The sequence below is a fragment of the Gobio gobio genome (genome assembly GCF_949357685.1).
Source record: "Gobio gobio genome assembly, chromosome: 2".
Classification (NCBI taxonomy): Eukaryota; Metazoa; Chordata; class Actinopteri; order Cypriniformes; family Gobionidae; genus Gobio; species Gobio gobio.
This window is the reverse complement of record NC_137098.1, coordinates 57,117,365-57,132,741: the sequence shown is the minus strand read 5'-3', so window position 1 is coordinate 57,132,741 and position 15,377 is coordinate 57,117,365. Positions and strand designations below refer to the sequence as shown.

The following is a 15,377-nucleotide window of genomic DNA, read 5'->3' as shown; positions in this document are numbered from 1 at the left end:
TATCTGAATTATTTCTGCTTACTCTTTGTGCGTTTGTCATTTTAACCATGTATTTGACTCACAATACAGCTTGAATCACTGTTTTGCTCACAATACATTATAACTCTGATAGACAGTAGTCCATAAGTTGACTTTAAATGATAAATAAATGCACATTTGTAAAAACGCATGGCTATATGTGTGTATAATCCGAACATTTTGCATGAATTGCTTCTAACTGACCCCATGTGACAGACAAGGCCATGTTCTGTGGTAAGTGCCTGTGGCCCTCTGAACACTGTCTGGACTTTGTGCACTCTCAGCAGGTGCATCTAGAATATGTGGAACATTTGCAGTTACTTGATGTTGAAATGAGTGGCATGTGTTTTGGTAAAGCGTTATCTGTTTATTGCATGCACTACTCTTGCATATATTTATGTTTATATTAATAATATGTTTATTGAAGCTATTCACGGGCGTTTTGCTTATGATGCACGCTTATATAAAGGTCTTTCCTAATACAATACAGCATGCATACTTTTTTTTTTTTAAAAGAAGCATGACAATTTGCATTATATAGAAACACAACAAATTGAATAAGCAATAGATTTAACTGTATGACGTCACATTTACGTGAGGGAAACGTGGGTTCAGTAGACAACTGAACTACTGAAATATGCATACGTCCTTGTTAAATACAATATAATAGGAACTATTTGGGTCTCGTATTGAAATCAAACTGTTGGAAAAAAGGCCTTGCCTTTTGCAGTTTGCGAAATTATAATGCACAGCATAGCCTAGATGATGCATGATGTAGACATGTGGCGTGATTGTTGGAACCTAACGAGCCAAATGACCTAATAATCGCCATTTTAAAAGATTATTACTGACCGGAAGGCAGGGACAAAATCCTGTTCAAATCGGGTTGATGAATGGAAACCCTGACAATAACTCCAAAGGCTCAATTTGAAACGCATCCAGACAGATAGCCTACTACCGCAACTTCAGGCCTACTATTGTGGATGTGGATTATGTGTCTTCGGCACACGGGCTAATCCACATGCACACTCGACTTGTTAACAGGTCTATAAAAAAAGAGTCAATTAAATGGAATTTGAGTGTCATTTCTTTTATTGCGCATTAACCCTGTTTTCATTTATCAGGTCAACTTTATGAGACGTCCCCATTTAAAAAGTGTTGACAGGAGGTAGTTGCTGTCTTTGGTTATCTAGCTGTATGAGTGTTTATCTTCCTTCATAAAGCTAGATAACCGAAAGTAGAAACGTCCTCCTTAACTGCATGTGGACAAGTTGAGTGGGAAGCAATGATCGCAGGGAAACTGCATGAGGTAAGCAGGCCCTCTGTGTGAGTCATACAGGCAATTTAAATCACTGCAATGTAAAGGAATACGACCGTGCGGAGAGGTCATAAGCAATGTCTCAGCCTTTATTAATTTCAATGCACCTTTGGACACGTGCACGTTTGTGGACACGGTATTTCAATCTCAGACAATTTCGTAAATGTAGTGCCTTCGTTTAAAAAAAACAGCATGTGTTAAACCCCATGTAAAATGACTACATTTGCATTACTATTTATTTCAAAATATGAATGCTTATTTTACTTCCTAATTTTTTCTTAAAGTTAGGCTATAATCTGGCTAATTCAATCAGGGTTGGTTTTGTTGGCAAATGTGTGGTTTAGTCTGACAATTAAAAAGCTGTTAGAAGCAATAAAAAAAGCCTGATATGGTGGTCAGTTATTTTATATAAAAATAAAACATTTGAGTAAGAAAATTGCAATGCTATTTCCAAAAGGGAAAACGACAGCAGACTTTCACTTTTTTTTTACTTTACACAATCACAATCGAGTTACTAATTTGCCATTTTAAAGGACATGCAAATGAAAACTTTTGTCAGTGGTGTTGTGCATTGTTAACTTTACGCGGAATAAGTTTGTAAACTTCCTAGCTAGTTCCCAAACTGCTTCCTCCTTCAAACCACCCGATATCATTAGCCATCCTCAACCAGGCAAAACTCATTGCTGTTATCACGCCTGCTTTTGTTCAGCACCTGGCACGCGCAAACGAGGCCTGCGTTTAATGCGCGTGTATCGGATCTCAATATTGGTGTGATGTAGAGAAATTGACTTCATGTGGATTTTACAATTGGTCTATTAATTATCGAAGATAAATTGGTGCTCAAATAGGCTTGGTTGTAAATCTCTTCTCTCACGATGACCAATAAGGATATCTGACTCATTTTAAACAAATCTTGTAAACAAAATGGCTTCCTGCGTGTTGGTCACACTGACTGATTTAGAGACAAAGGGTTTTAAATTAATAAACCTTTTTTTGGTTAATCAAAAATTCACTAAATATTTCAGACAAAAAAAGTTTTCTTTTTTACAGTCTCTCTAGACAGTTGGTATATGTATTCTTTACTTTAAGCCCCACGAAATATCTTTTTTTTTTAATGAAAACGTGTTTATTATAAAAGAGGCGTTATTCAAGTATTTTTTTTTCTCACAATGGATTGTATTATCTTATTGCAGCTTTGAACAACTTCGATCTGAGCAAACAAAAAAATGAACGTGACGTCATTGGCCCACTAGCAATCACAACTTAAGCAATGACATCATGCAGAAGCAGCTTCATTATGATTGGCCATATTAATCTGACTGTAGGCCTACACGTCAAAGATGCAGCGGAAAATAATGCAGAATGATTTCGATCCCCGAGTCCTTTTTATATGACAAAAGAGGTCATTGCGAAACAGCACTCCTACTCCACTGAAAAAAATGACTAAAAAAATATTAGTTGAAAATGTTAGAGTTCAAAATCATAAGAAGTGTAGGCTAAGCGCTACTGGAGCTCCGCGTCACGCAGAGCAACTCACACACACACACACACACACACACACACACACACACGCACACACACATACACACTAGTCTGTGTGTTACGATGCTCTTCCATTAAGCATAGTCTATATTCAAAAATACTTTATCATTAAATAAAAAAGCATGAATAAAATATGTTATAGTGAGACAATAGAGATATGTTAACTACATCACACATTAAAAAAAGGTTCAAATGGCGTGTGTTGGCCTACTTAAAACGTTGGGGGAAAGTCCTTGTTTTAGTGCTCTAAGGATAATACTAAATAGGTACAAAAGATAAGCTATACTTTTATTTTCAGAAACAGACAGAATGGTGTCTAAGGTTTAAAAATAGGGTGTGTAAACACTATCAGAGTGTAAATTAAACTGAACGAAGAGAAGAGGAAATAATCTTGATAATTGCATCTTGAGGGCAAAAAAACATAAGGTGTAAAATTGTAAGTACTAGCAAAGAAATTATAGAGATAAAAAAGATTAAGTTTCATGAGCTGAGTAAGCAGTTTTACATTCTTTATATTTGCGACATTAAAAAAAAAAAATCCACATGCGTGTGATTTAAGGTGCAAATTAGACCTTAGATCAACTTTCTAATTCAAGGTTAATTGTCTGGCATTTATTTATTTGTTTGTAAATTATGTATGATAATTAATAAATTACAATGTGAGCGTGTTTGCAGACATGTAAAAAGAAAATATTCTGATTATTGTCTAATCCTGATGTCTTTTATTACTTCACCTTACTGTAGCCTCTCAAACTGCAGTGTCTTTTGCGAGAGACCAGAGGACTGGAGCTAAGGGAAAAAACGCCATCTGGTAAGTGCAATCAAAGCGTATTACAATCCAACATTGTAATTAGAACAATTAGTTGTAGAGTTAATCTGATTCAAAACACAGTTAATCATAAAGTATATGCTAATGAATGCATGCACTTGAAAGGAGCCAAATGCAAATAGTAATCCTCAATCAAGTCCAAGACAGTACATGCATTACATAAATATATATATATATATATATATATATATATATATATATATATATATATATATATATATATATATATATATATATATATATATATATATATATATTCATGATCTACATTAATTTTTCTATATTGATGCATATGTGAGTTTTTTCCTTACAAATGTACACTCATCCAAGCCCCAACGATCCTCGGGCATTCATTGACAAATGGCATATATAAATGACAGTTATAGATATTTAGCCTTTAAAGACACTAATATCAGTTTCACATTTGTCCTAGCCGCCAATAATTTCTTTACAGTAAAGAGCAGGTCGTCATCCAAAAGGCTTTCTTAATAATTCTATATATTAAAGTTGTACTACGCTGTATGTGCTTTTCAAATTGTATCAAGCAGACGTTATGCAGTTCACACACACACATTAGGGCTCGCTTTAATCATAACAGGGAAAAAAAAACACAAAGCGCATAATTATCTCAAGAAAAATCCCTCAAAGCATTAGGCTTGACCTGTGTGGGGAAAAAAAATGAAAATAAATCTAAATCGCAATGTATTTTAACATGGCTGAGAATACGTGGATGGGATGACTGCAGGACATTAGGCCAAAGGCTTCAATGCGATAAATGATCAGAGAGAGGAAATTATATGTCTGTCTCCATCTCGATAATGATAAGAATGTATGGGCCACTATCACATCGCATATTACTTTATGTAAAATTAATGTGAGCAAAGAAATTCTGTCATCATTCATTAACAATGATCTTTTCCAGCTAAACTGGTTACCTAGCACAATTGAATAAGGGTTATTCAATGAAATTATGGGTGGACAGTAATTGATGTGGGCCGATTCAGTATACCTTCACAGTGGCCAGCATTGGCAATGAGAACACAAAAGCCGGACGTGCGTGCCTATGCACGATTCGTGTATTATGTACTATTAACATTGCTAATATCTGTCCCTGGTTAAGTTACTTAGCACGACAGCAACAAGAAATGTTACCGCTTATATTATCCAAAGAAATGATATATAGCAGTTGCCATGACATCTGCTTTGGCAGTGCTAAAAGGGCCTTTTTGTCCTTTATTTTCTTGTTTCCCCTTGCCAGCCATTTACACTGCCTTTTTTGAGCAAGAGGGAGAGAGGGAAAAAATGGTGCAATTGTCCAAATGAAAGAAAAGAAAAATAATAGTCAACCCTCATCCTTCTTCAACCAGCTCCCCTCCCTTCTTCTTCAACGGAAGCATTTAGTGCCATCTGTGCCCCCGGAGAAAAGAGGAAAAAAAGAAAGGAGTGAGAGTCTACATCCCAAGTGCCAATGGGGACAAAGAGGCTGCCAGTTGCCACGGACCACCAGATGCTGGAAGACTGCAAGTCTGAATGAGGGGTGTGCTTTCAGGAAGCCATCTTGATGGAGAAACTGGCTGCTGCTTCCTAAAATGGCTGTGTTGGCATGAGGTAAGCTGCATCGTTGCCTATCAGACTAACTGTTGCGTTATTGCGACTGATTTTAGCCCGGTCGGTTGCATTGCCAGGGAATTTGAAATGTAAAGCAAACGAATGCTTACACGAATTTGCTTCTAAAAAGGATTGGATGTGTTTCGTGGCGGTTCTGAGCGTAAAAGACTAGGCCCTGTCGCCCAAATCATTTTCCTTAAAAAGAACGATCACACTCTCATCTTTCCTGACTAATTAGACAATAGCCCCGTTATCTATATGCACACACTCAGACCTTCTGATTTGTTACGAGCTTTGAGCGCAAATGAATCCCTCGTGCTGCTGTATGCATATTTTCAAATGGAATGCTGCTATTAATTCACGCTGGCGGTCGTGTTATGTGTTTGCTAAGGACAAATTTGTGTAACTAAATCCTGAGCCGTGCCAGATCAACCATTAAACAAGAAATGACCAGATTTTCAGATGAAACCAAAAAGTGAGAGCTGCTTGATCTCAATAAGTTAATTGACATACTGCCTCCTCTTGACCAATGCAACAGAGTCAACCTGGCCTGAAGAGCACTTTTGTTTCTGCTGCTTAATGATACACCAAAGTGCTGGCACAAAGGTGCCAAGTGCCCCTCACCGCATTACAAAAAGAATGCACGCTGCCCTGCCCCGACTTTAATGTTAGAGAGGACTCTCACACTGCGCCATGTTTTTAATGATGTTTGTTTGCCTCTCAAAATAGCCACAGTTTGTATCATTAGCTGGCCAGAAAGTGAGAGTTGCAAAAAAAAACCACACTGTTCACTAGGACGTTACGTGGCACACTGAGATTTACGCAGGCCGCTTGGTTACAGAGAGCTGCGTGTTATGTCATTGAAACGGATGGAAGACACTGAAATGTTCCTCACAAAGGCGACTGGTTGCGTCATAATGGATTGCTGGTGATATGCAGAGCTGTGCTGGTGTGTTTATCACAGAAAATGATGAAAATAGGTGGAACACAGGCATTCTGAAACACATCTGCTCGAGGATGACACATTTGCTTTGCTTTTGTGCTTTAACCAAAACAACAAAAACGAACAGAGCGTAAATATTCAAAACACACTGAAATGTATTGAAATGCGAAGACGAGACAAATGATGCGTCATCTACTGAATATTTAAAGCCATCGAATCCTCCTCGTAATAACAGAAAACCGTTTTGGCATACTTACTGAGCGTGGAAACCCTGTGTGCCTAAAAGACCTCGTTGTCCATTAAATGAGAATAAAAAAATAAAAAAAGACTGACATTTTATCCTAAAAGTGGAGGCTTGGCAGAATAGCCCATCAAAAAAGACGTGTAAAAAAGATCACTGATGTACGGAAGGTGCCCGTGGAGCTTACAAATAAAGGAAACAATGATGCAAGCGCCTCTGTTAATGAAAAAGAGCAGACAAGCTCTGCATATTAACATAATTGCATAGGAACAAGCGGAGAGGACTGAGCCCCCAATTAAAGGCACAGCGGCGCTTTAGCAACGGCACGTGGCAGTGTTCTATATTTTGAATGTTTACGTTAAAATTTGAATTCAAAGCAAAGACATAAAAAGACTTTGATGTTACTGTCGTTCTGTCTGCGTTCAGAAATGTCTTTTTTCTTGCGGAGAACTGAAGTCTTTGCATGTATTCTAGCAATTTCCAGGGATGAATACACTGCACAGTGCATCTGAAGGCAAACACGTTATTTTTGCAATCTTTAAAAAAGAGGATTAGCTTTCTCTGTTTTGCATGTGACAGACAAGGGCAACCCCTGTCCTTATTTTTTAAAAGAAATAACCAGAGGTTTTAGGATTTCTCATGGGCCTGTAATAGGCAAAAAACATTAAGATTACACACAGTGAACCGGTTCAACACAAAGCTATGATTTAAGATTTAACACAGCCCATTTGTGTCACATATTATTCTATCTACGGAAAAAAAAACTGGATTTTTCGAGACAATGCAAAACTTAGGGTCTCTATTTCTGACCACATACTTTGCACTCATCCTTAGACAAAATAGTAGCGGGAAAATGAGAGTCTGCACCTTTAATATGGAATTTCTAATTAGGCTGTGTATCTTGCAGTGAGGGGGAGGGGTTTCCTCCCTCTGCATCTCTCAGGGTTTTATGTAAAAGACCTTCAGTGCTTAAAAATCTCAGCTAGGGACACAGAACTCATTTTATACTCTTGAACAGAGAGTCTAATGCAATACTGTTACACAACGACATTGCGTTTTCCTAAGTGGCAAATAACGGCATCAGAACTGGAGATGGTTTAACAGCACATTTGTGTTTGCGAATGTATAGAAGCAAGAATAAATGTTCAGGTTTGCATTTCGTGTGTTCGTGTTGTGTGTGTGTGTGTGTGTGTGTGTGAATATAAGCGGTCGAGCAGGGGGAGTGGATGCTTGTCAGAGCATAATGTGACTGCTGCAGAGCAGTGGCTGAAAAGTGTTAATTATGCCGCTTGGCACGGTGCCAAACCCATACCAGATTTTTCCAGTTTTCAATATGCAAATCATGCGCTGAACTGTGTATTGTTTTTGTGGTTTACCAGTTCTTTGTGTTTTCAGTCAAACAGAATGCGCACTCAAGTATTTGAGTCCATATGCGTGTATGGGTAAAAATGAAATATTGTTTTTATTTTTGCATCAAGCAAGCAACAATTGCTGTGAAACAATTCCAGTCCAAATGCATATGCATATGCACAAATTCAAATAGCAATTCAAATGGGGGCGGATCCTATTCCTTGTCATATTTGGATTATTGTCTGTAGCTCTTTTTATGGAGATGCCGTGGATTTTTAGGTATGACTCTGATTATATTATATGATTATATTTTCATGGACTAAAAAGGGCAAATCCTTGAAATGTCTCCCAAGGTGCCTGGCACAATAATCACTTCAACACAAGGTCATTTGTATCTGTGTATATGAAGAAAAATGTGTTTTATTTGTGTGTGTGTGTGTGTGTGTGTCAAGAAAGTCTGTTTCAGGGACTTCTTTTTTTCTTCTCCTTACACATATTCAGGCATCAATTGCAATACCACAAATGATGATTAGTGATAAATAAAGAGCAAATCTTTAGCTGTAGGCTCTGTGTTGGTAAACAGTTTGATAGTGCCCACATTATTATTCCAGACCCCTCTCCTCTTCTACAATGGCAGCATTGTACGGCGAGTACTTGACGTGGGTGCGCGGTCCCCCCTGTTTCCCACCATTGTCTGTACGGATGGAGTGCTAGAGACAGTGGAGGGTAATAAGCTGAGAAAGATGCTCAGGCCCAGACAGAGCCAGATGCCTAAATTAGCACCCAAACCCTAAGAGACTATCCTCGGGGAACGGCTGAGGATAGGGCTTTATTTCACGTCCGTGCAGTGTGTTAGCACCATTGTATGCTCGTGCAGCCCCGGAACTGCGTGATTATTTGCACAATCATGTGTGCTCAAGCAGTAGATGTGACGTTTTTTGGCAGTGCGTGCTAGAGTATCGAGTTGTTGCTAAGGGTTTGTAGTTTAAATCATGTAAGGTCAACGCTAATGAATTCACATGCGTGTGCATTCTAAAGCGAAGCATTGATGGTTCCTTGAAGAATCCATGGAACCTTTCGATTCCACAAAGTATGCATTTTGCATGTAAAATCACAAACAATTTGAGTTTGAAGGACAGTTTGTTCCTCTCCCCCCTTCTGCTAGGGCACAGCAGTTGGGCAAGCAATTAATTAAAGCTCCATTACAATATATTACCCAGTAAAATGGAGGCAGTGATACAGAAAGTTTACACTGGGACGGCGACAGTATTTCACAGCCAAGCAAAAGTGGAATCACAAAGAAAGGAGGAATTATCTATGCTGAGTAAAATCGAAAGAAAGTGTTGCAGGAGAGTTGGAGTGCATGCATACAAAAGCCCTAGAAGACACTGTATCACCAACTGAGGTTTTCTGTCCTCGACACCAACACGGCGGGAAAAAATAGGGTGAGAGAAACACTTGACGTTAATAAATACACTGATGATGAACAATGAAATATGGAGGAAACATGTGTTTGGTGGAGAATGGATGTGGTGGGGGGAGGGCTTTTACTGTCTGGCTCAGTCTGTGGCCCCATGTGGCAGTTGCTGCAGCTGGCATGTTAATATCAAAGGCCTATGGGAGGTGGCTATCTGGGAATATTTGTCTGGCATACTAACAGTTTTCTTCCCATCATATGTCATCTTTATGTCCAGTGTTATAGGGTTCCACATATTTATTTCTAAAAGCCAGCTCCGGGAGATTTCATTTCTTGCTCCTCTTGCTCTGATAAAAACTTTGTGCCAGATGCGATTTGGAAGCGTATATAATATGACTGCATGGCAAGTGCTTGTGGTGACTGTTCTTATACAGAAGTCATATTTCTGGCATGTGTTTTACCGAAGACATCTCTCGAGGACAGGTTGAGAATGGATGGTGTTAATGAGGGCACTTAACAAGGGTAGATGAGCACTGCGAATCGCTTTCATCAGTGGTCATAACTGAGAAATGGACAGTGGAGAGAAATGACTCCGAAGCATCTCTTGGGTTCGTGTTAAAGACCATTGTGTGTTTTACGGGAAAATTCCCCTTTTTTTCCCCTTGTGGATACCTCAGCTGCCGATCTCGTCTTAATCTGGGGATAAACACGATTATCCTGCGAAGGGTTGTTCTTAGCTTTGTATCAGCTACGGGGGAGCTTTGAAATGGTTCCCCCCCACCTTTTTCTCCCCGTCCTTGGACGAGTGGCCATGAAAAGCTTGGGATTGGGATTCCCGAGCAGGACTCTTGCTGGAATAACAGGCTGCAAAAAGAACCGCAGTCAGCAGAGTGGTAGATCTAAACTGAATTAGACGCAGGTAATCCAGAACAACAATGGAGACGTTAGGATCACAGAACTGTACGGCACCTTAATCTAGATCAGATGGATGAAAGTGAGCATTGTACCTTAAAGGGATAGATAAAATGAAAATTGTCATTCATTCACCCTCATGTTGTTATATATATATATATATAGCCTTTCAAAATGATAAAAGAAAGGCATGCATGTTTGGAACAACATGAGGGTGAGTAAATGATAACATTATGTGAATTATGCACTTAAGTGAGGCTGAATCTACATATATGAAGTACCCTCGTGTGGCTTCAAATCAGTTTAGGTGACAAATTAACGCTCTTTTTTTTTTTGTTCCTTATTATTCAGTTCTATGCAATTAAAATCATAAGTTCTGAGAGCATAACCTTGAAAAAAACGAGGTCACTTCTTTCAGACTTTTCTTTTGTCGATAACAATGAAGAGTGCCAAAGATGAGGTTGGAATAGCCTGACTAGAGTTGCGTTGAAAAGGTCTGGCAATGTGATTTGTAATAAAGCGATAAAATGAGACAGAAGCTAAGTCTTCATTGCAAATCCTTAAAGCAGCCACTCAGAGGAACGTCAATAAACTGTATCCTGGAGGACGCAAGAGCAAAGGGCTGGACTAGGAATTCAAAAACAGGAGAGTGGAGTCCAGGGAACACTTAAACCTCCATCATGGCCCCACCATTATAAAAGACCTTGGGATATAATTATCCTCACTTTGTAGCTTTGCTTCGCTTTTTGCCCACTTTACATCCTAATGAGAATAATTACCATCGCTTTTAAAATGTAAATAGAGTGGAAATTGTTGTTTTATGTTGTAAGTTTTATCATTTGTCGAAACGTCGTATTTGTGGATCTACTCGGAAATGGATGGTTCAACAAAAAATAAACAACCCTTTGAGTTGCATTGTATGGACAAAAGGAATAGTATATCCTGTGTTCATTAATGTGAGTAAATGATTTTCATAAGGACGTGCGATCCTCATTGTTGCTGTCAGAGTCAAGTTCAAGTTCAATGCCTGTAGGAGTCCCATGCAGCCAGACTGGGAACTTCTTCATCCACCCCTGTGAACCAGCTCACCCCTTGTAACCCACACCCTATCTGCCCCTGTCCCCCACCCCTGTCATTTTGGTGGCCGGCTGGAGGGGGCTCTCCACTCTGTGCCGTTGCTAAGGGAGCCAGGGCTGGCTGGCCCAGCAATGCGCTGGTGAAAAGGCCCGCCTGTCAAAGTGTCTGAGGGAAGTCAGGCTGGTTGGCTCGCCCCTCCGTACCCACACTCTTATATATACAACGCACTTGTGTGTGTGTGTGTGTGTGTGTGTGTGTTCTAGACCCTGGGAATGGCAGCAAGCACTTTATATTCATCAGCCCCCCCACTTGTCGCAGTGACTTTGGTAAACACCCCCCCCCCCTTCCTAAAATGTCTACTTCCATCCCATAATCCTCCTCCTTGCAACTTTCTCATATAGGAACAATATCTGTAGCTATTGGTAAAAAAAAAAATATCCCTGATCTTTTGGTTCTACAGTGTTAGTACACAGGAATTCAATTGGTGGGTGGACGGATGCGAAGATATTAGGAACTTATGTTTCTACGATAATCAACATAGTAGTACAACTGGAATGTCATGAAGGGCTCTGTTCCCATTACAGTAGAGCGCGGTGATGAGAACAAGCGAGAGTTGAGTGAGTGTGTGTTTTCTTGAGGTCTCATTCAAGGCTGAGGACGAGAACTGAGAATAAAAGGCCAGTGATTTGCATAAGCTGCATGCTGTCTGAGGGTTTTGGGACGGGGGGGTGGTGGGGGGAGCTAGAAGGGGAAAAAAAGATATGCGGGAATATAAAAAAGAGACAGAAAGAAACCCCACATTGTAGAGGCGCAGAAAGAGAGAGGGGGCTTGAATGAAGCAGAGGGTGAAAATTGACAGAGAAAAGGGTCTTGCCAAGTCTCCTGCAGGGATTAAATTGTCCATAAACCTCTCTACATATAATTTGGGAAAACTGGTAATGGCGTTGGTACAAATCGTACACAAATTCTAAGGGTGACGGGGTATAGAAAAGATTCGCACCACTTTTGGAAGCAAATGAAGAATGAGGAATTGAAAACAAATACGGTCAATGAATGGAAAAGTGTTGGGAAGTTGTATGCATTATACTTCACTAGTTAACCAAATTTGTTTTACCACACAGACGGCGTTATGTGAAGCAAAATAAAATACTCAAAATGATCTCGAAATCCCATCCTTTTAACACTATAATGACTAAGCTGAGTGAACATGCTGATGTAGTAAAATTGTAGAATAACACACGCGCGCACACACACACACAAAGACAAACACCATACTGCAATTTAGATGCTTGATTGCTCTCATTAAAATGAACAATTGAAAACCCCACCAGAACGGATTCCAACCTTTCCAAAATCTACATCCTTTGAATTTTAGGAATGTAACAAACCCATAACCATTACATCTATTTGCGGTGAGAAGCAAGAGCCATTAAAAATTGTTGAAAGTTGTGTGTTTGCATTGCATTGTTTCAGATCACCATTTTCGTCGCTAGACTGGTTGATCATTCTAAACTCTTCCCATAGGCATTCACGTTATGAATTTAGCAGACGCTTTTATCCAAAGCAACCTTCATCAAAGAGCCAACAATCGTTGTAGTACACAATGCCATGTTTATTAGACAACTAGATTAGGAAACCAGCTAAAGAAGAGCATTGCATTTGCATTTACGTCGATCAGATATTTTCAGGTTGAGATTCGAGAGACGTTCACAAACAAGACATGGATTATTATTTTATTTTCCTTTCAGAAATGTAGAAAACATCTTCAGAGGCTTCATTTATCCCTTGTGACCATGCAACTCCATATCTTTGCATCTATTTCTAATGTTAATTTGCATATGGTTTTTATAATGAATAGCACTGACTATCACAGTGATAACCTTCACTTGAGTTCTGCACATTGTCGTCCATGCCAACATTTATGCATCATAACAGTAAGCCATGTGATATTTATTCTTGTTTTTTTCTCTCTCTCTCGCTCTCTCTCTATAACCAGGCTCCTGGCAACAAAACCTGAAAAATTCCCATGGTTGTCATCAGCTGCCGGAGAAACTGAAGCCATCCAGCTACGTTTGACTCAAATGGTCATTCACATCACCTCAGGAATCCAGTGTCCAGCATCTCGTCCAGATGGTTTGCTGTGAAGATTAAACAAGCAGATGTGAGGGATGGATTTTAAAATGTGCACTAATTGATTTAACTGGGTGTCTTAAAACTGTCCAGTCTTCAAAAAGTCACTAATAGCCGATGGGAACAAATTTCACCCAGTTCATGATATTAAAAATGTGTCAGACAATCTTATGGTTTTGTATAAATTGAAGAGAATAATGTGCCTTAATGTGTCAAATGTTTACAATGAGATTTGGCATTATTGAAACAAATGTCAATATCTGTGATTCCCCCACCCACCCACCACCCTTTTAATGCTTCCTTGTCTTACATAAAATGTATGAACTTTAATGCTAGAGATGTGAGGCATCATTTGATTTGAACTATATGATTTTGTACGCTAAAATCCACACCAACATTTCATATTTACAAAAACGGTCTTTGACATGAAAGAGTGCTTAGCATCACATCGGGGTCTAAACAAATGTACACCCTTTTCCTTGTGGCAGAGAGTCGGAGTTCTGCGGTTATTTGGAAATCTATTTATCCTCTCGCCATCCTCAAGTAAAGGATTTGGACGTTGACTAGAGCTCTTTTATATGTAAATGACATTAAGCGCGATTACTTAGCATTTACAAGGGGAGATCTGAAACCAGATCATTTGCGATTTACACGTTTCACATCTGGAAGAGAGGCGCGCGCAAGTTCGTTCTCTGAATCACACGTAGCTATACGCACATTTGAGAAAGGTTTCTACGCAACATTTTATAAATAATACCCTATATTTGCTAAACGTATATAATTTTATATAGGCTACAGAAAATTGTTTATCGTGCATGTCTGTGTATGGTGTTTAATATGTATTATGTAGGCCTAGCTCTGAATACATGTGTCTGATTGTGTGATGTATGAATAACACTGTAAAACTGTACTAATAAACATGCATTAAAGCTAGTCTGAATGGTTGTTGACATTGGAAAAACCATTTCGGTATTGAAATGAACTTTAATAGGAGGTGGACGTCAACCGGCTTCACATGTAGCGGCCACAAGCTATTTTGTAAGCAGCTTGACGGCTCAGAGGGCTCTCCTGTCAGCACCTTGGACAGCACATAATAAAGTGCGGAAAATAACTAGCAATGAATCACCTCCCTTATTGATGCAGAAGTCACACACACACACAAACAGTTGGAATGATATAGAATGAGTCAGATTAAGGTGATGTATTTGTGTTTTTAAAATTTGGGAAGGAGGTACAATATGTTCATCTAATTTTGTCAGAGATTTTCTTGATTGGCAGACTTTCTGTCAATCATCGCTTCTATTTACTGAGATTATGTGAAGCATTTAAGTAGTATGACTAAAAAGAGTAGTATCATTTAGGTAAAACATTATTATGAGTAAAAAGTGAGTTTGTTCATTTTTATGATTGAGTTCCATTCAGCACATTGACAGCTGATGAGAAATATACCTGATGTAAAGCACAGGTTAAATTACATTAAAACATAAAAGTAGGCTATATGTGATTCACACACCTTTTAAGATATAAAATGGATGTCTCTGCCAAATCTCACAAGATTAAATCAAGTGCAATGTAATTTGAATGGGGGTTTCCTCCGCGGTTAATCACAAAAACACAAAAAGTAGAGTTGTGAGTCCAGTAAATTAATATTTCGTTAAACGTCAAACCTCAGTTAAACCTTTGCAAATTAGCAATGATGTGCGTGTGTTCTGTCATCAAGATCAAATCGCGCTGTTACAGGCCTATCTTGTAAGCTTAACGATTTTTTATTTATTTATAGGCCTGCTCTTACTTGGAATACGTTAAATCAACATTCGGTAGATCAATATCATAATACTTTTCATGTAGCCTATATTTCAAAATGTAAAAAAAAAAAATCCTGTTACATTCAGTGTGTGGATCGCGCAGAGCTAAACATATTCAAAATATAAACATTTTTCAGAATAATCTTGTCAAAATGTATTGCAGGCAGTCGTTAAATTAATACTAGCT

General features: G+C 38.8%; 1 long non-coding RNA gene across 1 annotated transcript; it reads left to right on the top strand.

The window, feature by feature from the left end:
• Window positions 1-1,142: 1,142 nt before the first annotated feature.
• On the top strand, window positions 1,143-14,489 carry LOC307142517. Its single transcript, XR_013818488.1, has 4 exons — window positions 1,143-1,327; window positions 3,623-3,689; window positions 5,075-5,315; window positions 13,252-14,489. It is a non-coding gene; the product is annotated as an uncharacterized lncRNA (long non-coding RNA).
• The last annotated feature ends 888 nt before the right edge of the window (window positions 14,490-15,377 follow it).